The following is a 25023-nucleotide window of genomic DNA, read 5'->3' as shown; positions in this document are numbered from 1 at the left end:
GGAGTACAAAACCACAGCCAGGCTGTGACATCACAATGCTGGCTTCTGTCCTCATGATGTTTGCATTGCAGGAGCCACCTGTGGGTGGAGGGCCAGATTATCCGTGGTCCTGTGGCCCTCCCCACCCCCGCCTCCCTGGTTCGGTTCCCAGGAAGATGGGGATAGAGGCATTGGTGACCCCAGGGGAGACTTGGGCTATTTGTGTCCTTTCTTTCAAGGCTGGCCATCTGTAGTTGAAGTGGAGGTCATTCTTGATGCCCCCACTTTGTGGGCCGCCAAAATCCCACTGGCCTGTCCCGGGACTCCCCCTTTTACCTCCTTCTACCTGATTTTGGGGGGCTGAAGCTCAGGCACTTTCCCAGCTGGGGCACTCAGCAACCTTCCCATGGCTCGGGACCATGGCTGGCCCAGGGCAGGGGAGGCGCCAAGCTGAAGGACCCCCCAGGACCTAAATCTGGGACCTGCTCCTGCCTTATGGCTTGGCCCTGTTACCTGCTCTTGGAGCTGGGGGCCTGTGCCCACCGCTGACACTCCTGCCCCATGCACTGCCCGACTAGCTGGCTAGGCCTTCCCCAGTGAAGGCCCCCATTCAGTCAGAGCCAGGGCCTCCTCAGAGGGCAGCCTGGGCATCACAGCCTTGGGATGGGGTTCACTCAGAAGCGTGCTGGGGGTAAGGAGGGGCCGAAGTGAGGACAAAAGTGGAGGGAGGAGCCTGGGGCAGGGGCTGGAATAGGGACTAAGGCCAGGGATGAGGGAGGGGCTGGACCAGGGCCTCTCCAGGGGCAGAAGCAAAGCTTGGGTCTGTGGCTGGGGCAGGGGCTATGAAGGAGGCTGGGACAGGGTCCAGATCAAAGGCTGGGGCAGGGGCAGGGGCTGGATCAAAGGCTCAGGCAAGGGCAGGCGAGGGGGTGGGCTCACTGTGACTCTGGGACAACTCCCCCATCTCCCACTCCTCAGCAACCCCTCACCACCCCTCATCAGTGGGCAATGGATTCAGTCTGTGCCGGCCCGGGAGTGCCTGAGCAGGTCCCAAGGGAGCTGTCTCTGCTTGACCCTCCATGGTTCCAGAGCAGCAGCTGAGACATGAAAGTGAGTAGTGGGCCTGGCCCTGACCTTGGGTCCAGGTGAGGGAGGGAGGACACGTGTGCAGGGAGGGCTGGTGCAGGGGGAGAGAAGCCCAGGGTCTAGGGTTACCCAGAGGGTCAGAGCCAGCCTGGGGTGGGGGTGGGCAGGAGCATTGCAGGAAGTCCCCCGAGTTAACAATGTCTGAGGTGATTCTTGAGGATAAGAGTGAGCGAGAAGGAAGGTGGGAAAAGCACTCCTGGCAGAAGGAACAGTGGGGACAAAAGCTCAGAGACACAAAAGAGCCTGCACGGGCTGTGAGAACTGTAGGCAGATCCTTGGAAGCAGAAGGTGAAGGTGGGAGAGGGAGCGGTTCGGGTGTGGCTGGAGCAGCTGTCAGCAGGAGCCGGAGTGCATGGGCCGGGCTCTCTGGTTGCCCGCAACAGACACTGACCAGGCCACTCTGGGCAAAGAGGGCATCGCGGAAGGCTACGAGGGAGGGACAGAATCAGAAGAAAAACTGAAGACCCATGCTCAGAGAGGACAGGGGCCCCGGGCAGCCCAGGAGATCCAGGAAGCAGGGACTCAGGGGGATACCCCCAAAACAAACCCTGCCCAACCCCTTCTCATCCGCCTCTCCATCCTCAAGAAGCAAGGTCCTTAGAGAGCGTGTCCAATTGGCTGAGCCTGGGTCATGTCCCCGCCCCTTGGCTTGACTGGCGGTGTCCCAGAGCAAATCCGGGGCCTTGGCTGGAGAAGGGGAAATGGATGCTGAGCAGGGGCTCACCTTACGGTGGCTCAGGTAAGCCAGGCCAGAGTCTGGGCTTTATTCTGAGGGCAAGCAGCGGCTGAAGAGTTTCGGCTGAAGGAGTGGCATGGTCACACTGGCGTTTTGGAGGGCGCGCTGGGGCTCAGAGTGGAGGTGCCGCAGGGAGGCCAGCAGCTGTAGTGTCTGACATTTGTCAGCACAGTTCTAGGCACTTTCCACGCAGGGATTAATTTAATATGACACACCCACCTGGTCAAAGCTGTTATTTCACAGAGGGGGAAACTGAGGCCCAGAGAGGTGTAGTAACTTGCCCAAGATCTCACTGTTAAGTGGCCAAGTGGTTAAGTTTGCGTGTGCAGCTTCAGTGGCCCAGGGTTTCGCCAGTTCCGATCCTGGGAGCAGATCTAGCACCGTGCATCAGGACATGCTGAGGCCGCGTCCCACACAGCAGAGCTAGAAGGACCCACAACTGGAATATACAACTATGTACTGGGGGGGCTAAAAAAAAATCTCTCTGTTGGGATATTACTGAGCTGAGAGATTAATCCAGGAAGTCGGGACTCCAGAAACGTCCAGGAGGTTGAGTTGCCAGAACTTGGAAGCAGGGTCGACGGGGGTCTTGCAATACGTAACACAGAACAGGGCGGCTGCTCTTGGCGACACTCGGTTAGCACCTCCGGGCACCTCTGGGACTTCATTCGTGAAGGACAGACGGCCGTCCCCCCCCCCCCCCCCCCCCCCCCCCCCGGCTGAAAGCAGATGCTGCAGCAGCCTCGCCAGACCCTCTTCTCTTCCCAGGGTCAAAAACCTCAGAACCTAGTTGTCACCCGGGAAGTCCCTAAAACATTTCCCACATCTAATTTTTGTTTTTAAGTTGTGCTTGCTTATAGGAACCAAGGCAGAACAATGCCAGGTGGCCAACGGCAGAACCGGTCCCAACCAGAAAGGTCCAAGATGGCGATGGGGTGCCCTGCGCAAAACGAAACGTGTGCCAAAGGTGCCATGTGCAGGAAAGGAAGGTCAGCGCATGCCCCAAGTGCTCCTGCCCCAGCGACGACGTGGAGACCCCTCCCCCTGCACATCCCATAAGAGCCTGGCTCACCTGCCCTTCTGGGAGAAGGTGCTTTAGGCCTCCTCCATCCACTGATGGGTGAATAACGCTTCTGCTCTGCTATTCTGAACCCAGTCTCGTTCTATCCACGCGCGCGCCTCCGGGCAAGAGGACTCACTTGCGGGTCACCAGTCCTTTGGGGCTCTGTAACTAATCTCCCAGTAGCTTAGGACCCCAAACCACTCGGCCCAATGTAGCCACAGGCAGGGGGGCTCTGGGTTGGTGGGATGATTTGCTTCCCAGTCAGGATTTTATTTTTGGCCTGAAGTGTCCTGTGAAGTGCCCAGAGAGCCCTGGGACAGAGCTGGGGGAGACCCCAGCTGCTCTGGAGATAGTTCCCCCGTCAGGCCCTGAAGAGACACCGCCCTAGTTACCATAGTTACCAGGGACCGCCAGACACCACCAGACACCCCGGACTTCCCACTGCCTGGCTCTTGGCCTGAGGTCTCTTGTTTAATTCTCAAAACAACCCTCCAATCTGGTGGAGGCATCGCCCCACTTTGCAGATGAGAAACCTGAGGGTCTAGGAGGTGGAGTGACTTGCCTGGGCACACGGCTAATGATCGGCAGCAGGGCTGGTGACGTAATTCGTGGGCTCATAAAATATGGGCTCTCCAGAGCACGGACCCCACGCAACGGCATAGGCCTGAGCTGGGCCATGAACGCCCATCCAGGGACTCCGCACCATGTCATTTAACCACCCGGCCCCCTTCCAAACCCATCAACCTGCCTCAGAGCCCTCTTCACGCTCTGGTTCTTCTCCTCCCCCTCCCCCACCCCACCCTCCCCCAGCAAGCTGCAGGCCCCCCTTCCCTGATTAGGGGAAGAATCGTGGGCTTCCAGTGGGGCTGAAAGGGACCTCAGAAGAGAGAAGACCAGGGCCGAGAGAGGCGGGGACTGCCTAGGTCACACGGCTGGTGAGGGGCCCGGGTCTCAGACCTTCCCGCTGGCGGCCTCTCTCCCTTGGGCTTTGGGAGCCACAACTCCAAGGCAAGGCTGTTACCGACAGCTGGGAACCTTGGGAGCTGGGAGCCTGCTTCAAGGGCAGAGCCACAATTAAATGGCAATAGAGTGTCCCTTTTTAAAAGCCTTAACAAGGGCTCATGGGGCTGGAATTTGACCCCGGGCTAAAGTCCATGGCACAGCAGAAAGGAGAGCCAGATAAGGCCTCCTGCCCAGAATTCCAACCCTGCCTGCCCTGCAGCCCGAAATGCCCCCATCAGGGACAAGGCCAGCCTTCCCCAGCCATAGGTGATGCTCAGGATGCAGCGTGAAGCTGGGGAGCCAGGCTGAGCTACCAGCTGTGTGCCCTTAGGAAAAGTACATAACCTCTCTGAGCCTGGGTTTCCTGAAATGCAAAGTAGAGATAATAGCACCTAGGATGAAATGAGATAATCCATGTAGAACACTTAGCATCACCTCATTTTAAAAACTAACCCCTGTCTGTGCGTGCATAGAAGAAAGTCTAGAAGGGTAAGGAGGAATTTCATGGGCCTTATCCTAGCGGCAGAGGATGCAGGAAACTTGCACATGATCGTAGCTTTTTGAGAAATTTTTGAGAAGAACAGGCAGCACGGTGCCGGACACACAGTAGGTATTCATCAGCCTTACTTTTATTTCCTGCTCCTTCCTTCTGTCTTCTTCCAGAAGATCGCAATGGACCCTTTTCTGAGAGCAAGTTTTGACAGAAGGAGGGGCTGAAGCAGAAGAGCCCTGGAGCTGGGTTGGCTGGCAAAGGTGGCTTCCGGGGAGGGTGGGGACTGTGTGAAGCCCGGAGGTGGGGTGGGGGCTGAGTGGGTGCAAGGAAGACAAGCAAGGCCTGTTGATTCTGCTGGAATTGTGCTGAGACCTGGCACTGCTTACCCCCTCCCCCACTGGGCTAGAACCTCAGAGATCTATTGCTCTCCCCTCCTTCCTGCCCGGGGAGCAGAGGAGGCAAAACCCAGAGCAGCCCGGGGCCCAGGAGGCTGTGCTGTGGCCGCTGCTCCCCTGAGGCCCCCATACCAGCCACGCCGTTCTTACTTTCACTCGCCCTGCACCGCAGAACTGGGGCCCAGAGCTGGGGGAACACCCAAGCTGGTCCTGGAACCCTCTGAGGGCGTCTCCGGGGCAGAGTCCTCCCAGGAAGGAGGACAGAGGCATTGGCCATGGCTCCAGGGTCCACCCCATGGAGGCTGGGCCTTCCAGTGTCTACGATGGCGATGTCTCCGCTCCCCCCAACTCCCACCGCGCAATATCTTGGAGGAACTGCCCTCTGAGAAGAGGTGGGACGGGGCTGCTCTGACCACAGGGAGCTGGGGCTAAGGGGCCGCCATTAGCTGTTCCCTCTCGGTCCCCAGGAAGAAACTTCACGGCAACGTGGGGAAGCATTGAGGTGGAGGGAACAGAACGGGGTTAGAGGCCTGGCAGACTTGGGCTCAAATCGCACGTCCTCCGTGTCCCAGCCCTGTGGCACTGGTCATGTCACCTCCCAGCTCTGAGCTTCAGTAACAGGGGGCGTCTCAGCAAGGCCCGCTGGTTCTGGCTCCAAACCTCTCGAATCCACCCGCTAGCCCACCCTGGTCCAAGCCCCATCTCTCCAGCGGGGAGCAACGCTACAGTCTTCCCTGCTGGCCATCCTGCCTCTCCGTCCCCCGCAGGCCATCTCCGCCCAGCCGCCGGAGAGAGAGAGCTCCCCTTAGAGTGCGAACCCAGTCTCCCCATTTCCCTGCCTAAAACCTGTGCTACTTGGGTAGGGGTTCGCCCACCTGCTGCCCGGGGACAAAGCCCCCGTTCGGGCCCTCACTCTTAGGACTCACTGTTCTGGATCGTCTTCCTCCCACCTGGAATGTGATCTCCATGAGGGCAGGGACTGGGACCCAATTGTCCCTGCTAAAGTCTCAGAGTCCAGACACACAGCTTTGGGCGTTAGTCACCGCTCCCCACTGATCGCTGGCTCACCATCATGAGTCACTTAATCTCTCTGAGTCTCAGTTTCCTTACCTGTAAATTGGGTACAACAGTGCCTATGTGATGGAGCTGTGAGTACCTAAAGATGACCTAGGTAAGGTGCTCGGTACAGGGTCTGTGATTACCAGGGCCTCAGAAAGTGAGAACAGCCTCTTCACTTGCATATAATCAGTGACAGGCAGCTCATTCCCTCCCAAGGCAGCCGTGTGCACCTGTGGACCGCTCTGACCCTAGAACATCTGCTCTTCCTCACGTCGAGTCCAAATAGCCTCGCCTAGTGTCCCTCCTTTAGCCGTAGTTCAACTGCTTCCCCGCAGAGTCTCTTGCTGTTATAAGCACCGTATTAATGCTGGAGCATAGACGGATAAGCCGTATTTCAGCACGGCAGGGACACTAAAGGCAGATGTGACGTCCCTCTGTGGCTCCTCTCTAGTCGTGAGCTCCCTGGCCTTGGGCGAGTCCCTTAATCTGTCTGTTTCCTCCTCTGTGAAATGGGGTTAGCAACCTCGTAAGAAGTTGTGGGGATTCTCTTAGCTGATGCACAAAGTTAGCACCTGGCACATAGTGTTAAAAAAAAAACCAAAACTGCGGTTATTACTATTACCCTGCCTGGTGCGAGTCCGCTCCCAGATCCAGCATTTGTGCCGTTTTCAGGTCCACAGACATTTCTAGTTAAGGCCAGGCTTCCTCTTGAACACTCTCCAGCCAAGCTGGAAAATAGGCCGGTTCTATCTGGGTCATCGCCCCCTTCACCCCCAGATGTCAGCCGGGCCCCCTCACGGCAGACAAGAGGGCAACTCAGCACTTTCTGAAATCTCCTGGGCGGTTACCTGACCCTGGGCCGTCACTCTATACACTGAGTTTGGAGGGCGAGGCCCCAGCCCCTGGGACACAAGCTGCCGAAGCGGGGCCCTGAGAGTCCCCAGCTGGGATGGCTTCTGCCAGGTCCCTGGCTGGCCTGGATCCAGCCCTTTTTTATTATGATTTTTTCGGGGAGTCCCTGATGTTCTTAAAAATGCTGGCAGTGGTGGGCAAATGCAGCAGAGGAGACCAAGCAGGAGGGGCAGTGAGGAAGGAGGGGAACCGAGAGATTGTGGTGTCTTGAGAGCCAAGGAGAAGGGGTCAGGAGAGGGACCTGATCCTAACCTGCCCATGGGCCCCAGGACTGTGGATATGAGCAGCAATCACACACGTGGTTATGTTACCTCTCACGGCAAAGGGGATTTTGCAGCTGTACTGAAGGTTACGGATCAGTGGACCATGAGATGGAGATCGCCCAGCGGGTCTGATCTGATCACACAGGCCCGGAAGGAGCAGAGCGTCTTCTCCGGCTGGTAGCGGAAGAGCGAGTCTGAGAGCCTCGCAGTGTGAGACGGATTCAAGGCAAGGGCGGTTCTCGCCGGCTGAGATGGCAGGGTCGTGGGGCAAGGACCTGAGAGGCCCCTGGGAGCTGAGATCAGTCCCTGGCCAACAGCAAGAACACCGGGGCCTTGGTCCTGAGGCTGCAAGGACCTGAACTCCACCAACAAGCTGAGCAAGTCTGGAGGCAGATGCTTCCCCAGGGGCTCCAGATGAGAGCCCAGGCCTTGGTTGCAGCCTCAGGAGACCCCAGGAAGAGAACCCTCCCAGACTCTGACCTCCAGAACATCTGGGCTGGGCCAGAAGAGACCTTATGAGTCAGGCTGAGAATTCGGGGCTAGATTGTGAGGGCTCCAGGGCCCCGGTTGGATATGAGGAGCAAGGCCAATGTGCTTTGCAAGGCCATCATTTGGTCTGTCCCACTTCCAGGTATCCCAATGCCAGGGGAGTGTTTGCATCCAGATGAAATCCTGAGGGCTTCCTGGGAGGGCCCCTCGGGATCTCAGCTGAGCCTGCTGGGGTCACCACGCTCTGAGCAGCATTTGCCCTGGGTGAGGGATGCGTGGGACCCGGCAGCCAGTACCCTGGCCCTGACAGGCTTCCCGGTACCAGGTGTCATTGTGCGTCACCCAGCACATCCTGCAGTTCTGGTACAGTCTGTGCCTCCAATCCTGGGTCCTGAAGGCTGACGGTCCCTCTGACCTGGGCATAGTGTGTTTGGACCTTTTCTGAGGACAGTCTGTGTGACTCAGTGTCTCTGGCCAGAGGATGGGCCTGGCCTTACCCAGGATGGGTGCCATTTACCCATGTGCTCATGCGGACTCCCGCGGCCCTCGGCTAATCGCCACTTCTGGCGTGGGGACCCCACATTTCTCAGTTTACAAAGTCTTTTCTGCAGCAGGATCTTCTGGAGGCACAGGCACACTGGGTCTGTGCTTGGAAACACTTGTTCTCGTGCTCTGCTGTTGCTCTTCATAACTTTTGAACAGGGCTTTCATTTTCATTTTGTCTGGGGCCCTGCAGTACACGTGGGCAGTCCAATCTCATCTCCCCTCACCACATTCTCATCAGGGAGCAGTGAGCGCATCCATTTTACAGAGAGGAACCTGTGGGTGCCTCCAGTGTAGGGACCCCTGCTCCAGGCACATGGGCTGGTCAGATGCTCAGTAAATACTGCTGCAAAGGAACTGAATTTACCTCCCAAGACTGGCTTGGGAGTCCTCTCTGCTTTTCAGACCCCCACCCGACCTGTTTTCCCCACAAAGCAGCCACAGTGCAGAGCCAGAACTGTCTGTGAGCCCTGGAGGGCTGGGCGGTGACTGCATCCTCAGCTGTATCCTCGGGCCCAGCATGGTGCAAGGCTACGTGTTCAGTGGGTACCCAGTGAGTGTTGTTAAGTGAACAGAGAAGGGACTGAGGTTGGAAGAGAAGATGGCCAACCTGCCCAAGGTCTCAAGACAATGAGTGGCAGACCTGGGCTCCAACTCAGATCAGTGGACTCCGAGTCAAGTGCTCACCCCTTGGCCATGCAGCTGCCTCCAGTCTCTGTGACTCTGTTTCTGGGAGCCATCGGGGCAGGGGCACAGGTGACCGACACAGCTGCAGATTGGGAGCTGACTCCTGCCCTGTCCCTTCAGGGAGCCAATCAAGGGGAATTGAGTGTCCCTTGTGGATTCACTGAGTATAGCAGACGCTATGAGGCCCTGCTCGGGTCCCCCACCCTGACCACTCCGTGCACACCTCCGGGCTTCCACCTGCCACCACCTGCATGTCTTGCCCAAACCCCCTTTGCCACACTGGAGGCCGTAATGCCAGGGAATTAACACCCTCCCAGGGGCAGGCCTCCACCACTGACTGATGGGGGTGTATAAATACCCCAGCTCCCCCACCCCTTTAATAGAACAAATCCAAGGGCCCGGCTCCACACTGGCTCCCAGAGTTCCCTGCAGGTTTAAGCTTCAGCTCCCCACCGTGGTAACTGGCCTGAGAACACACTCTTTATTAACTAACTTCTCTTCTGCCTCACCTCCCTACCCCTCTACCATGTGTGGCGGGATCATCTCCCAAATACACAGTGTGAGCTTCAGTCCTGGCCTCAGGGTCCTCTCCAGGGGGCCCAAACCAAGAATCATGGCTTATTTCTTCAGGGCATCCAAGTGCTCCCTTCTCCTGGGACACTCTCGAAAACTCTCCTGAATGTTGTCAGTGGCATCATCTCCTGGGGCAGGAAGTGCAGATGAGGCTGCTGGCTTCCCCTGCTTCTGAGAACAGAGCTAGAAGACGTTTCTCAGCCTGTCTGAAGTTGGAAGTAGCCAGGTGACTGAGTGCCAGCCAGTATGATATGTGATCAGTGATGTCTGCCACTTCCAGGCCCAGCTGATAGAAAGTTCCCTGTGGAATTTCCCTGTTCCTTCCTCTTCCACTGAACGCGGATGAACATGGAGACCTGGGAAGTCGCACATTTATAAGATGGTGGAGCCACCCATAGAAGCAGCCTGGGTCCCTGAGTGACCAGTGGAAGGAAGGCCATTTCTTGATTAAGAATACTGGCTATGTCTGGGGCCGGCCTGGCGGCATAGTGGTTAAGTTCACAGTGGCCTGGCGTTCACAGATTTGGATCCCAGGTGCAAACCTACACATTACTCATCAAGCCATGCTGTGGTGGCATCCCACATATAAAAAATAGAGGCAGACTGGCACAGCTGTTAGCTCAGGGCAGAGATGGCAATTAGCCAAGGGCTGTGAGAGTCCGCATGAGCACATGGGTAAATGGCACCCATCCTGGGTAAGGCCAGGCCCATCCTCTGGCCAGAGGCACTGAGTCAGACAGACTGTCCTCAGAAAAGACCCAGACACCCTGCTCCCAGGTCAGAGGGACTGGCAGCCTCAGGACCCAGGATTGGAGGCACAGGCTGTGCTGGGTGACGCACGACACCTGGTACCAGGAAGCCTGTCAGGGCTAGGGTCTGGCTGCCCAAAAAGAATACCAGCTGTGTGTAGATTCTCTAGAGAGAAACAATACTATTGTCCTTGAGCCGTTGTATGCTTTGAGGTTTGTTACAGCAGCCAATCTTTACTAGTTTAAAGGACAAGAGACCGGGCCTTGCAGGTGGGCAGACCTCAGTTCAGTCCTGACCCTGTTCCTTCTTGTCTGAGTGCCATGAGTGCATCATTAATTAACCTCACAGCAGACTGCCCTATAGGAACCACTGTCCCCATTGTATGGATGAGCAAACTGAGGCCCAGAGTCACACAACTAGGAGGTGACAGAAGGTGAATTCAATCTGACTCCAAACCCAGTTTACAGTCCACAGAAGGGCTCCAGATCCTTCTAACAACCCTTTCTCCAAATGTCCTTGTCCTGGTAGCCAACCCCCTCAGGGCTCTGCTGTGACCTCACAATTGATGCTGAGAATTCGGCACATCACAGTTAATGGTCAGGACCTGCTTATGGGAGCAGGGACAAAGAATGTCTCTGCCCATGGTCCTGGGGGCATTTTATGGGCTGATGTCAGGCATCTGGGGAAACCTCTGGGTCAATCCCCTCATCTCCTCATCTTTAGGCTATGGCTCCTGTCCCCAGGGAAGCCTCCCGCTGCCACAGCAGAAGGCAGCTGCCCCTCGCTCCAGCTCCATCGCTGCTGCCGCGTCGGGTTGTCACACCCACCTGTTCCACCAGTCAGGTGGCTGGAAGTGCTCCATGACCTGAGGGACACGTCAGGGCACTGCAAGTGGGACTGCTAGACTTAGAAAGAAAAACACAGGATGCCCAGCTAAATTTGAATTTGAGATAAACAGCAGGTAGTTGTTTAGTGTAAGTATGTCCCCTGCAATATTTGAGACATACTTATACTAAAGGGGCATTTGTTGTTTACCTGAAACTCAAATTTAACTGGGCATCCTGTGTTTTATCTGATGACTCTAGCAAGACACAGAAGGCGTGTGTGAAAGGGTAAAGAGAAGTCGATGAAGGCACAGAAGTGTGGGCAGGGTCAAGGGCACCAAGACAGAGCAAGGCAGCCAGAGTCCGGCAGCAACAAGAAGCTGTTACCACCCAGGGCTGAGCGGGGAAGGGAGGAAATGATGGTGAGAAGTGGGCCCGACAGGAGGATGGAGTCGCTGTCAGAACTGGGGCCCAAAGTGGAGGAGGAGCTGGAGAAACAAATACCCCGACCTCTCTCTTGTCCTTCCCACCAGTGCCTCCCACTGGCCGGACCAAGTCAAAAGCCAGAGGGCAAAAACCTCGGGTGGTGCCCTGGTCAGTCTGCCAGGCACGGAGCCGGGCACAGAAGGGCAGAGCAGGGATCTGACAGAAATTGGGGCAGCCAGCACGGTCTGAAAAAGGAAACCAGGCTTTCTGAATCCCGTTGGGCTCTCTCCCGTGAACGATTCTTACAGAGGACTCTCCCTGATAGATAGGTGGGGACAGGGGGCTGTCACAGATGCCACACACTGGCCTCCAGTCCTCCAGGAAGAGGCACCGAGTGGAGGCCAAGCAGATGTGGCCAGATGTCCACGGGGCCTCTCATCCCTCGAGACGTGGCTCCAGTCGGCTCTCGGCTGGTCAGATTCTCTGGCCCTCATTCGTCCAAGCCTCTCCCCAGATTTCCACCAGTTCTCCAGCCACCCAGGGCCCCTGCTCCGGGCTGGCTCTCTCCACCTAGGCTGGACCCCTGCCCGGGTAGGCTTGCTATCTACAACACCCGTTATTCAGGAGCCTGACCTTCCTGGGAAGTGCAGGCAGGTAGGAAGGCCACCTGTAGGCAGGGCTGGCCCCCACAAGGCCCGCTCCCACTGCCCTCCTTCCAGGGTCCGAGCTCCTCTCCCTCTGTTGTACAGAACTGCGCCCCCTCCTCTGAAGGCCCAGAATGAGGTGGGAGTCACAGCCACCCACCCCAAACTTTTACCCAAGTGTTTCCCAACAGAGACGGCTGTCTCTCTCTCTTTTCCTCCCTCACTCCCTCCATCCACCCCCCTCCCTCATTTCTTGCCCCCCACCCTGTGTGCCTTGCACCAGGCTGTAGAAATGAAAGAAAAGATGTTATTAACTCTGAACTGCTTGAAAACCTCCCAAGCTACTCTCTGCCAAGTGAGGACACAACGGGAAGACAGCCATGGACAAGCCACGAAGGGGCCCTCCCCAGACGCCGGCTCTGCCAGCACCCTGATCTGGGGCTTCCCAGCCTCTGGAACTCTGGGACCTCTGGCAACGCCACCTCATCAAGCAGAGGACAAGGTTGTAAGGAATGGCAGCGCCACCTAGGAACTCAGGTCGCTGACTGAGGAGCAGAGCCACACGCCAACCTGAATGCTGATCTTGGACTGGGACCTGAGAGAAATAAAGTCTGTCTTTCGTAGGCAGAAAACCCTCCCCATTCCTGCCCCCAGCACAGTCCAAGCCTTAGCATGACTCAAGAAGCTGTGCTGGCCCAGTGCCTGCCGACTCCTCCAGCCTCACTTCGCCCTCCCCACACCCTGCACTCTGGCCGCTCCTGTCTCCTGGGGCTGCCCGCTGGCTGCAGGCTTCAGTGCCACGGGCCTCAGCTCATGCTGTACCCTCTGCCGGGGATGCCCTGCACCCACCTGTGCACCTCCACAGCCTTCATCCACCAAGACTCAGGGCAGCCTGTACCTCCTTTGTTGGAAGGCCTTCCCAACCCCAGCCCTGACCCCACACCTCCTCCTGACCCCCACAACTCCCTCCCCTCCTCCTCCTTGACCCCACCCCTCCTTCTACTCCTCCTCCCTGACCCCCTCCCCTACCTCCCCTCCTCCTTCCAGACCCCATCCCTCCCTCAACCCCTCCTTCTTGACTCATCCCTCCCTCCCCTCCTCCTCCCTGACCACACCCCTCCCTCCACCCCTCTTCCTTGACCCCATCTTTCCCCACTCACCCTCCCCGACCCCACCCCTCTGTCCGTTCCTCCCAGACCCCCCACCTTCTCCCAGTCCTCCTTCCTGGCCCCTGACACCGCCCCCCTCCCCACCCCTCCCCATGCCGTGGGGTAGTGCCTCCCCACCTGTAGAGATTGTATATCCCAGCAGCTGACGCTGCTTCTGGCTCTTAGTAGGGCTCACAGCATTTAATTTGTGGCTTGAGGATAAAAATAGTAATAGTTACATTTATTGAGCATTGCCTCAAGCAGCTACTGCCCTGGACTTTCTCGGTGTGTTTCCTCATTTAAGCCTTACGCCAGCCCCGTGAGGAAGGTGCTGCTTACACTCCTGACTTACAGGTGAGAAACTGGGGCACAGAGACGGGCTGAGTGAACTGCCTGGCAGTTGCCCGGACCCACAGCGGGCTGCCGGCTGCAGCACCCCTTCCAACCCCACAGTCACCGCCCCACAGAACCTGCGGAGGGAAAGGGCATTCCAGGTCCCAGAGGGACCAACGGCTAGAACGCACAGACAGGTGAGCGAGGGTGGGGGCACCAAGAGGCAGTGAGGCTGCGGATGGCATGGGGCTGACTGCAGAGGCCTCGGAGGTCCCACAAGACGCCTGGCGACCCGCCTCATGAGGTTATGCTGATTCTCCCAGGACCCACCTGCCCCTAGGGGGACGCAGAGCCCTCAGCCCACAGACACCAGACGGCCCTGGTCAGACACCAGGCCACGGGGCACCGCAGCCTGGAGATTATCTTCAGGCCCCAGCAGTCCCTCTCCTGGGACGTGTGGCACAACAGACAACTGACCCCATGGGGCCAGGCATTGGTGCTAAATATAGGCCCAGAGGCCCTGAGCGAAGGGCAGAGGCTGAGAGGCCAGCTGGCCAGACAGGAGGGGCCACAAAACAGGCCACGCACCAACACGAAAGTCCACTCTCATCCCAGGAGCCCGGCTGGCAGCGTCTGTCGCCACGGGACATCCACCCCCAGAGCATGGCCCGGGCGGTTGGCAGGCGCGGCATGTGCCCGGGTCACACGCTCGGAGGGGCCAGGCCAGGAGCGATGACAGTGCAATTCAGACAGTGCAGCCGGCCGCTTCAGTGGCACCGGGAAAATTCAAAAGGAAGGGCAGAAAAGCAAGAACAGAGAGAGAGGAAGACAATTTAAAATCTGGACCCTGCATTAGCTGAGTGAACTTAGAAATATATCTTAGGGTCTCTGAGCCTCCATCTCCTTGGGTGTGAAATGCAGACGGCCACGTCTGCCCCTCAGGACTGTGTGAGATAAACGCCTCGTCTGCTCTGCTCCAAGGTCAGCTCACCCTAGGGGTCCCTGGAGGGGCAGCCTCACTGGGGCACGTACAAGACCACATGTGTGCACGTGTGTGAGGAGAGTGTCCTTGTGCACACAGATCCACTGCAAACACGCACACTGACTGAATTCTGCCCAACAGCCAGTTCCTTTGAAATTATGCTTGATCAGAGGTTGAATTCCAGGATTCAGAGACTCTTGCGAGATCCCTGTTATCCCATTTTTTTATTTCTGATTTCGCAAATGTTTAGGTAGGCTTGACGTGGATTCCAACAGACCTACAATTAGAATTTGTATTCTCAGAGCACAAAGATATGTGGGTGGAGCGACTTACAGCTGCTCCCTCTGGCTTCTGTATTCTTAACAGGTCCACGGTGCATCTTCTTCCTCCGTTTCTCAGGGCTTCAGAGAGAGAAAGATTTGCAGAACATTCTGGTGGCTAGGCCCAAGCTCCTTCCAGTGTGTCAGGTGTCTCTCACCCAACATGTGCACACACATGTGCATACACACACATGCACCAAGAAAGAGACGGAGAGCTATACTTTTAGAAAACAAGAGACTTCAACAGTTGCTTAATATTTTTATAAGACTAGTCTGATGGCCAACTCTCCTGCCAACTGGTGGATTAAATTCACCTCTTTTCTTCACTTAAAGAATGTGCACTATGTGTGTGTTAAAGAACATGCACTATGTGTGTGCAGTGTGCATGTGAGCTAAGCATTGTCAGTGCCTGTGTGCGTGTCTGATGGCACCAGCTTCTAGCAGGGCTGAGACCTATCTAGGGCCCCTTCCCTGCTTAACGGAGAACCCCCTGGCTTCACGGAGATCACCTTCCCTCTGCCTTACTCAGACCAAGGCTGCATCTCCTCCTCCAGTGGCCTTCAGGGCTGGTATAGAAGCTGGTTCAATGAGCCCCCCTACAGCGGTCACAAGGCATTTGAAATCCAAACACTTGGTCCTCCTGAGACAGCTATTCCTGAACTCCAAGGCTGTCCTCAGGGAGCAAGGGAGAGGCCCCTGCACTCCCCCCTCCGCTCAGTGCAGACCACGTTCTACCCCTACATGTCCTCTTCCCACCCCATGCTGCCCCTCCAGCCAGGCCTTCTCCACCTCGGCACTGTGGACATCTGGACAATTAATTCCGTGTTGGGGAGGCTGTGCTTTGCACTGTGAGATGTTTAGAAGCATCCCCAGCCTCTACCCACCAGATGCCAGTAGCGCCCCCCACCCTTAGTTGTGGCTACCAGAATGTCTCCAGGTATTGTCAAATGTCCCTGGGGGAAAACTGTCCCAAGTCAAGAACCACTGTGTTCAACCAACCACCATCCCCTCTGTCTCCATTGGGAAGTTTAAGCTAATAACAACCTCTAACATTTACAAGACTTCATTCTAAGGAAGATTATACATATGTAAGTCTTTAGATATATATGTAAGCCTTAGTCTTTATTCTAAAGAAGATATATATATATTTTAGTCCTTGCTACCTTCCTGTGAAGTATGGGTACCACCATTTTCCCTCCGTTTTATAGATCAGGAAGCCAGTGCTCAGAGAGGTTAAGCCAGTTGTCCAAGGTCATACAGCTAGCAAGTGCTGGAGCTGGCAGATGACTCCAGAATCTGGGCTCTTAGCCACTGGGCTCCACAGGGGGATCTGTGGCAGACACTTTACAAGCGATTCTGTGCTAAAGGAGTGGCCCCAGCCTGACCTCCTGGAGTGGGAACAAGGAGGCACGATGACATCGACACCCAAATTGCCTGTGCTTGAAGCCTCCACTGCTCAACAGGGCTTGTGGTCTGTTGCAAACCAGGATTGCCATGCCCCCAAGCATTTCTTGGAGTCTCCAGGGGGCAGCAGGCATCTTAAATGTGCCCAGGAGGAAGCCCGGCCTGCCTTCTGGGCTCGATTCCCTCTAGTGTGTTGGGGTTTCTGTCACTTACCCCAATGACTTGGGTTTTAGGGTGTACGGCATGAGTATCAACACTCCAGTCACACCATAAGCCTGGGAGGGAGCTGCAGAAAAGCACCGAACGGGTTTCTGGAAGCTCTGGCTTCTGCAAAGCCTTGACAGAGCCTCTCACTCTCCAGGCTTGGTCTCCCCTCCTCAGAAGAAGGAACTTGGAGCAGATGAGCCCTGAGGACCTTTAGTTCTGACATCCTTTGCTGGTCTGCTCCTTCAGCTCTCATGGGACAGAGGCTGTGTGGGCAGAGGTGTCACCATTGCCAGTCCAGGCAAGACCCAGGAGGGCCTTGGTGACTCCATCCGAACAGCAGGATGATAACACCTCCCTCACAGGACGGCCATGCAGGTGCCCGGACCCCAGGAAGAGATGGTAAATCGGGGCGCCTGTCCATCCCTTCCCACCCCCAGGATGTTGGGACCCCTGGTCCTCCACTGTGTCCCCAGACCTGCCCCACACTCAGAACCCAGGTCCTCCTCACCAGAGCAAGCCCAAGGCCTTCCCCAGCGCTGGGGCTGGCTGACACCTGTGTGATGTCACATCACTGGCCACTTTGGGTCCTGAGGAGCAAGGCCGAGGTGAGAGCTGAAACCTGAGAGCAGACAGCTGCCGTTTGGCTGGCTGCCCCTGCAGAGGTGCCAAATGGGTAAAGCTGCGTATCTGGAGCAGCCACTTGGCTCCCCGCGAGCTCTGCCTCCAGAGTGCTGGGCCAGGGCCTGCACTCAAGAGGCATCTGCCTTCCAATCTCCACTGCAGTCATGGAAGGAATGGGGCCCCAGACCTCGTCCCAGCTTCATCCGGATGGCGAGGGGCCGGCCAGGAGCTGCTGTGTCCAGCAGGACATGCCGTGTCTGACACAGCCAGTGGCTACTCCTGGGGAAGGAGGGCGGGCCTGCTACGTGCTGGTCTTGTTTAGGAGGGGCCCTTCCCGCCAGCTGAAAGGCAAGAGAAAGCTCCCAGCTCTGCTCTGAATGCATTTACACTCATGGAAAACCTGTTGCCAACAGCTAACTTGGGTTTAACTTCGTTCTCAGATTCCCAAGTAGGACTCAGGCACGGCGAGATCCAGCAAGGAATGGGCTGGAATTATCTGACACCAGTGCCCCTGCTGGAACCAGGAGGAGTGCTAACTCAGACTGCATGCTGATGGCATCTCCCAGCAAGGAAGATATCGTCTGCACAGGGCTGACGAAGCATGCCCCAAGCATGTTCCCACCAGGCCCAGGACACCCTCCAGGGGCAAGACTCTCCCTGGAGAAGGTCAGAGCTCACAGGCAGAAGGCGCTGGGGCTACAGGTTTCTGCTGCCTGTGGCTCCTTTCAAGGGCTGAAACTCCGGAACAGAGCAAGACAACCTTACTATGCCCCGCTTGGGGCGGGAATAACTCGGTGGCTGCCAGCGGAGGATGGTTGGCGATTTGTACAAGGCAGGCATGGGGTTTAGAGCTGTGAGGCTGGCTGAGGCCATGGCTCTGCCATCCTCTCTGTCCTGGCCACTCTTCTCTGAGGGGTCAGTCATGGCCCAGAAGGCCCCAGCTGGCTGCAAACAGCCTGTCCCACACTTGAGTTTGCACCTCAAATCTGCTAATTTTGATGGAAATCCTTCTAAGATCCCATTGGTCCTCCCTTTCCATGCATGTGGGCTGTTGGAAATAATGGGGCCAGGACCAGATAGCCCTTTGCCAGTCCTAGGGGCCCTGCAGGGTGGTGAAGCCTCATCCTGTGGGTGTCACCCCCACATCTAGGATGTCGACAGGGTGTGGGGCTGACCTGCCCTTCTCGCCCATCTTGGGGTTGAGTGATATGCCCTCTCTCTGCTCCCTATACGTGGAGAAGACCGTCTGTCTTCTCTCCCTGGAGTTTGCCTTGGTGCCCTGAGCTGGGAGGTTGAGGGGGGTCCAGATTGCTCCCCAGGAAAGGTACTGTCGGTCGGCCCAGCCCACAGGGCATAGCACCCGTTTTAAAGAGATGAGGAGAGGCCGGGACTCCTCTGCCTTCTCCTGGCTCCTTCTTTCCCTTCCAAAGATGCGCCTTCTTCCCTCCAGGAACTTGGGGCCTTTGTGGGCCCTCCCCACCCCTGCCGTCTGCCCTCTGTCCACCCCGCTGCAGAACACTGCCCAGGGTGAATGTCGGACTCTTGTCTGTTCCTCTTCATCTCCTGAAACCAAAATAAACTGATACACGAGGCAGCCAGGGCCGGGGGCCAGGAGCCGAGGCCGCAGGGCACTGCTTTTAGCAGGTGGTGTCCCAGCGCTGGGTCTGAGCCGTCCCAGGACTTGGCACTGACCCACAACCCAGCTCCACCCCACCCTCAACTGGCTCTTCCTCTCCCCTCTCTCTTTCTCTCCTTCCTGGAAGAGATGTCATTGTCATAAGGAAAATGTGCTGGTATTGGCATCCTCTCTGGGCCCCACGAGGTGTGGGACACTATGAATGCCTCCCCAGCACACACACACACACATACACACACACACCTTTATTCATGGGAATTCAGATTAAAACAAACATGGAGGGAAGCTTGGAAGGGAGAGGCCTGATATGTGTGTGTGCACGCACATGTGTGTGTGTGGCCAAGAGCCAGGCTGAGGCTGGCAGACAGTGCCATGACCCTCCCCAGTTCAGACCCAGGAGCTGTGAGCACATACATTCAACAGCTGTTTAAGAGCACCCACTGTGTGCCAGGCACTGTTGTAGGCACTGACACACAGCAGTGAAAAGAAAGACTATTCTAGATGGGAGAGACATGCAATAAACAAAATACAGATATATGATAGGTAAGGGGGATGATGAGCACTCTGGAGAAAAATAAAGCAGGATATGAGGCTGGAGAGTGGGGAGGGGAGAGTCTATTTAGGATCCAGAGAGTAGGGTCCCCCTGGGCCATGCATGAGCCCTGCAGGCTTTCTCTGGGTGGTCACATCCTGCTTGCTGCTCCCCTCCAGCTGTTTGGTTTCTGCCTCTGCCTATTTCTGTCCCGTAAAACCCTCCCGGGGGACTGTTCCTCAGGGCCAGCTCTGGGGCCTTGTAGGAGGGCTCCAGAGATCACTGAGGCCGGGGCTTCTCAGATGCTTGACGCAATTTGACGTTCAAATTAAAACTGCAATGAGATACCACTCAGGCCCGCCAGAATGGATAATATGAAAAAAGATGGAAAATACCAAGTGTTGGGCAGGATACGGAGCAGCTGGAACTCTTGCGCGCGGCTGGCAGGAATGTAAATTGGTACAACACCTTTGGGAAATTGTGTGGCATTTACTCCAGCTGAGCATATACCCGCCCTATGATCCAGCGATTCCCACCTTGGGTGTATACCCCACAGAAACGGGCGCGCAGATCCACCAAATTAATGTTCTAAAATATTCATAGCTACACTCTTCAGCATTGCCCCAAACCGGGACCCACCCAAATGTCCACCAACAGTAGGATGGATAAACTGTGATGTATTTGTAGTGTGGAATACTATGCAGCCGCGAGAGGGAACAATCTGTAACTACATGAAACGATATGGGTGGATCTCACAGTAAACTGATGAACGAAAGAGGACACAGGTGTGGCTCCACTCACGCGAAGTTCAGAACAATCTGTGCCGCCGGAGGGCCGGAGGGCGGTCACCCCTGGCGGGAAGTGGTGGGTGGTGGTGTAGAGGCGAGGGCGGGGACCAAAGAGGCTTCTTGGGTTCTGCTAATAGTCTCTCTTTGATGTGGATGCCGGGTGTGTTCAGTTCGTGAAATGCAATGGAGCTGGACACTTAGGACACGCGCGCTTTTCTGTGGGTCTATTACACTTTAATAAAAAGTTTAAGGAATCAGTGCTGTTTGGGCCTTTCTGTGGAAGAGGCAGGCGTAGGTATGTTTAGTAGGATGCTAACGTGCAGCTAGGATTGGGAACTGCCGAGTTAGCCCAACCTGTTCATTTTGTAGGTTAGCAACCCGCGATGTCAACACACAGGCCGACCTATCGGTCTCAGGCTCTGCAGACCTTTACTCGCAGCAGCAGCAACCCCCAACTATGATGAATTAAGAACCTGGGGAAAAACAAATATTCATCAGTTTGTATTGGTAGCCCTGTGGGGCTCCTTGTTCTGCTCCAACATTTGGATTCCCCATTACATGGGGAACTGTGGCTAAAAGCACTGACTTTGTGTCAGGCAGATCTGGTTGAGATTGCTAAACCAACACTTATAGCTGTGGGATTATGGACAATCTCCCAACCTCTCTGAGCCTCGGTTTCCTCATCTGTGAGATGGGGGTGATGAGAGCACTTGCTGGGACGGTGGTATGAGTGTAGCAGGCTGCTGTCCCAAATTAGTCCATGTGTGCCTGGCCAGCCCCGCTCCTCCTCTGCCCACCCCCAACACCCTTTCTGTTCCCTGTGACTCTTCACTCACCGTCTGGGCTCTTGGTTTCCGAAAGCTGAGTGCAGGCAGAAGGCCACAGGGTTTGGTGTGAGTTTCTCCAGCTCCCTCGACTACAAGAGGTTTTTCTGGTCTGAGAGGGAGAGGCGAGGCAGAGGGCCACCCAGGAAGGAGCCCTGTGCCTGCCCAGGGCCCACCACCTCCCAGGCCAAGTCTGGGGAGGGGTCTGGGATGTGTAGAGAGCCCCTCCCCCCACAGGGAGCCCAGGGAAGCAGTGGGGCTCAGGGACACACTCCATGGAGTCACCTAGAACTTCTTACCACCGAGGAAAATCCCCACACAGTGAAGAGAATAGGACAGCCCCTCTGGGCCCTTCTCTCACACCCCCACCATGGCACATGGTCTGGGAGGGGCAGAGTGTGAGCTAACCTTGAGGGACCACCAGCCACAGCAGCCTGGGGGGACTGTCCCAGACCTCTAGAACCTTGATCCGACCCCAGGACACCCTGTATTGTCTGAGATTTATTCCAGCTGGACTATTCCCAGTGAGTGGAAAGGCATCCTGAAGTTCTCCTGAGTTTGAGTTGATAAGAAATCATGCAGTGGGGTCAAAAATCCAATATCCTCCAAGGGGAATGGGCCCTTGAAATTGATAGTTTTTTCTGCTTAAAGGAATAGACCAAGTGACATTTCCAGCTCCCTGCAACCTGAGATCTGAGCGCATATGTGGGCATGTAAGCGTCTGACAGCATGCAGGGAGCATCCTGGATGCTCAGTGCGTGTGGCTCTGTGTGTATTTCCTGTGCCACCTGACACGGACATTTTGTGCCATTCAATCTATTCCAGAAACAGGGGTTGTCCCTTCCCTGGCCCTGGAGGAAGGGCTCCTGTCCACCGTGCGCCTCTGCCCAGGGCTCCCCCACACGCTTGTTTGTTTGTTTGTTCCCCTGCCCTTTGTAGCTCCAGCCCCACCTACAGCATCCAGCAGCCGGATACCCGGATCCCCGGTCCCTCCAAACATCAGGTTCTGCACTTGCTATGCGCCCAGCGACTCCTGCAAAGGTCCCTACACAGAATCCCTCCGTCCCTTTCTCCCTCTCTATCTCCTTCTCTCAAATTCAGTCCATCCTCCTTCCTGCCTCCCCTCCTTTTCTTCCTTTGTCCTCCAGAGAGCTCTCAGTCTCCCTTCTTCCTCTCCTCTTTCCCACCCTCCCTGTCTCTCCTCCTTCCTTTTATTTCTCTCCCCTCCATCTCTCCTCTCACGTTCACTTCCCTCCCTCTCTTTCTTCCAGTCCATGCTGTCTCTCTCTCTCTCTCTCTCTCTCTCTCTCTCTCTCTCTCTCTCGTACTTCATTTTCTCTCCCCCTTTCAGCTCTTAGCTTATCATGGTGCCTCTCCCCCTTGTCGTCTCTGCTTTTTCCAATTTTCTTTTCTTCTTTCCTTTCTTCTCTGTATTTATGCCTCAGCCTCTCTCTCTCTTTTCTCCGCTCTCTTCTTTTTCCTTCTTTCTCTGTCATCTCTTTCCATTTTTCCTCATTCTCTTTCCCCTTCTCATCTCTCCCACACTTTCTTTCTCCCTCATTCTTATCTCTTTATCTCCCAGTTCTGTGTCTCTGTCACCATCTCTGTCTCTCACCCTCTGCATCTCTCTCCTCTCTTGCTCCCTCCTGGGTCGTTCCAGAAACATACCCATATATGGCCTCCATGCCAAGGATCACAAATGATGACGTCACGTGAGGGCCCACGCTCTGAGATGCTCTCTGAAGTGAGGTCCGGAATTGATGCACCCAGAGGATCTGAAGGCAGGATCGCAGCTTCCTCGGTACAATCTTCAAATAGGAAATCTGAGACTCATAACATCTTATAGTTTGGCTCGCCATCGCTGGTCATGCGGTGGGCCCGAAATAAACTCCCTGCTTCAAAGGAGAGCGTTTCAGAACTGCCTGGCAGAGCAGCCAGAAGCTCAGGGCCAGGGCAGAAGGAAAACTCAGGGAGCATGTTCTGAATTAAGACACTCTCAAGAAAATCCTTTCTATTATCCCTGAACTGTACCCTTGTTTCAGAGCCTAACAGGTAATGCATGCTTTCAACTTTCTTATACAGACCTGGAGAAAGGCGGTCTGGCTGACTGGGACCGAAACCTCTGCAGCGCTGCCTCGTAACCTCTTACAGACAAACTCCTTCCTTGTGTCTCCCCGTCTCTGCTATTCTGTCTGCATGCTGGTGACTTTCATTTTGGACTTGGGGGACATAGAATCAGCCGTTCGCATGTATTTATCCGTTCTTCTGGAGGACTCTTGCTCCGGATATCACGCTGCTGTGCACTTCTAAAAATGGAAATGCGAAAGCAGTTATCAATGATGCTATTGTTGGTGCCATAGGCCTCGGGCGATGTCTGTGTCAGACAAACGGCTTTCAGAAATGCTTTTAGGTTGAGTGAGTAGATAGATATTTTCATGCATGGGGGCGTCAATTCCATGTGACATTTATGGAGTGCCTATGTGGGCGCCGTGTTGTGGGGGCGACAGCAACCAAGGGGCCGAGGGATGTACCTGCAAGCCTTGGGGTTTAGGGGAAGAAATAGAATTTGTAAACAAAACTATGATTCAATGTAAAGAATGAGAAATGTCACGTGAAAGTTAAGGCTGTGGAAATGTGACAACACCTCGTGTGTGTGTGTGTGTGTGAGTGTGAGCATGAAGGCACAGTCAAGGAGGCAGCGGCCTTTGAAAGGATGGATGGGATGCCATCAGGCAGAGGGGTGGGGAGAGGGACCTCCAGGTGGAGTGGCAGCTCAGGCAAAGGCAGTCATGTCACGGTGGGTCTGGGGTGTCAGTGGGAAGAGCAGTGCAGCCTCGGCAAAGGGTCCGGAAGGTGAGAAGTTGGGGAGAGCTGGAGGGGAAGCTGGGGGAAGATGCAGCTCCTGCCAGGCCAGGCAAGATGATGGAACAGTTTCTGATCGATTTTTTTTTTTTTTTTTTTTGAGCAGAGGAGGGGTAAGCAGGGCCTTGGCAGCTCCTCAGGACGTCAGGGGAATGGACCGGAATGAGGAGTAGGAAGGTAGCAACTCTTAGGGAGGACAAGTAAATGATGGAGCCCTAGGCAGGGCAGACGCTGAGCCCCTTGCACAGGACGGAAGAGCTCTCCTCACCAAGGAGAGGCTCGTATGTGAGGAGGGATTGAGGGACTTCACAGGGGTCCAGCCAGAGCCAGCTGGGGCCAGCACACCAGCCGCAGCCCCTGACCTCTGCCATCAGAAGCCTGGGGCAGAGCATAGGGAGGCAGCCAGTGGCAGACGCTCTAGTCACTTCCAAAACAGTTGGATGTGTCCTGACAGCTGGTGGCAGGCCTGTTTACAGCACGGCCTCCTCGAGGAGCTGGCAGCTGCCTGCACCTGGCACCGTTAAAGTTTGCATCATCGGTTCTTGCACAAACAGGCCAGGAACGAGTGCCTCGTGGGGGGCGCCCGCCTCCTCCTTCCTGGGGTGGGGGCCCCATATAATCCACCCTTGATGATCTTACGATGAATAATAACGCAACGGATATCTGTGAGCATTCGCTGAGCACTTACTAAGAGCCAGGCACCAGCCCCCTGCTTGCGGCAATGTCTCTGTTGCTTCTTTTCGAGGGCATCGTGAGTAAGAGGTGATGGTTGCTCCCATTTTCCAGATGTGGAAACTGAGGTTCTAGAGGGTAAGGATCTGGCCTAAAGCAGACAGCTGGGAGGTGGTGGAGGAATCCGGCCTGGCCTCTTGGCCTCCAGTGCCCACGGTCAAAGCAGCGGCCTCCCGCGGCCTCCTGGGGGACGTGCACAGCGGTAAACGGACCCGTCCTGGCACGGCCAAGGCATCATAAGGTGCCCGTATATTGTGGACAGGCTAGATCCAAGAGAATCTTCTCGAAGGAGGCACAAAAATATCTCTGGGCCCGCCCAGTGTCCCTCCATTTCTGAGCTGCAGAGTGTCAGGCTGCCCGGAGGAGGCAGCCATCACAGGACTGGTTTGTGTCTCTACTTCTCATCAGCAGCAGCTTCTTTGGGACTAATTAAAGCCCAGGAACAGAAATGAAGCTGTTGAGGGCTTTATGGTTGAGGGAAACGTTTCAGGGAAGCGATAGAGATGTAGAAGTAAAATGACCCCTAACCTGCTTGAATTTTTTAAAGAAAAGGACACAGACGAGAGGCGTGGAAAAGAGTGGGAAAAGAGGGCAAGCACAGAGAAGAGAAAAAGATTTAAATAAAGGCAAGAGAGGGAAAAAACAGAAAG

The 25023-nt window shown here is 55.8% G+C and overlaps 1 protein-coding gene and 3 long non-coding RNA genes across 9 annotated transcripts in view; 3 read left to right on the top strand and 1 right to left on the bottom strand.

Annotated features, from left to right (window-relative positions):
* The first annotated feature begins 58 nt into the window (after positions 1 to 58).
* Positions 59 to 3012, top strand: LOC102148388 (uncharacterized). Its single transcript, XR_001379768.3, has 3 exons — positions 59 to 670; positions 958 to 1089; positions 2706 to 3012. It is a non-coding gene; the product is annotated as an uncharacterized lncRNA (long non-coding RNA).
* A 10262-nt stretch (positions 3013 to 13274) lies between these two features.
* LOC102148190 (uncharacterized) lies at positions 13275 to 20212 on the top strand. Of its 2 annotated transcripts, none has more exons than XR_011432085.1 (3): positions 13275 to 13662; positions 16533 to 16777; positions 17440 to 20212. It is a non-coding gene; the product is annotated as an uncharacterized lncRNA (long non-coding RNA). The 2 variants fall into 2 exon arrangements; XR_289458.3 differs by having other exon boundaries at positions 13348 to 13486.
* On the bottom strand, positions 20168 to 23107 carry LOC102148220 (uncharacterized). 3 transcript variants are annotated; one of them, XR_011432083.1, is made up of 4 exons: positions 22864 to 23107; positions 22448 to 22671; positions 20792 to 20871; positions 20168 to 20428 (listed from the first exon to the last, which is right to left on the bottom strand). It is a non-coding gene; the product is annotated as an uncharacterized lncRNA (long non-coding RNA). The 3 variants fall into 3 exon arrangements; XR_289459.4 differs by having other exon boundaries at positions 20792 to 20891; positions 22864 to 23071; XR_011432084.1 differs by having other exon boundaries at positions 22448 to 22674; positions 22864 to 23046.
* The window catches only part of ASB2 (ankyrin repeat and SOCS box containing 2), a 44150-nt gene continuing 41665 nt past the window's right edge, over positions 22539 to 25023 (top strand). For 2 of the 3 annotated variants that reach the window (XM_070249710.1, XM_070249709.1), the window contains exon 1: positions 22668 to 22831. The gene's annotated coding sequence lies outside the window, so the exon portion shown is untranslated. Of the gene's footprint in view, positions 22832 to 25023 lie in introns of all 3 variants that reach the window. The other variant, XM_001497846.6, reaches the window with a different exon arrangement.

This window comes from Equus caballus, chromosome 24 (assembly GCF_041296265.1).
Source record: "Equus caballus isolate H_3958 breed thoroughbred chromosome 24, TB-T2T, whole genome shotgun sequence".
NCBI classification, from domain to species: Eukaryota; Metazoa; Chordata; class Mammalia; order Perissodactyla; family Equidae; genus Equus; species Equus caballus.
This window is presented reverse-complemented; position numbering and strand designations above follow the sequence as displayed.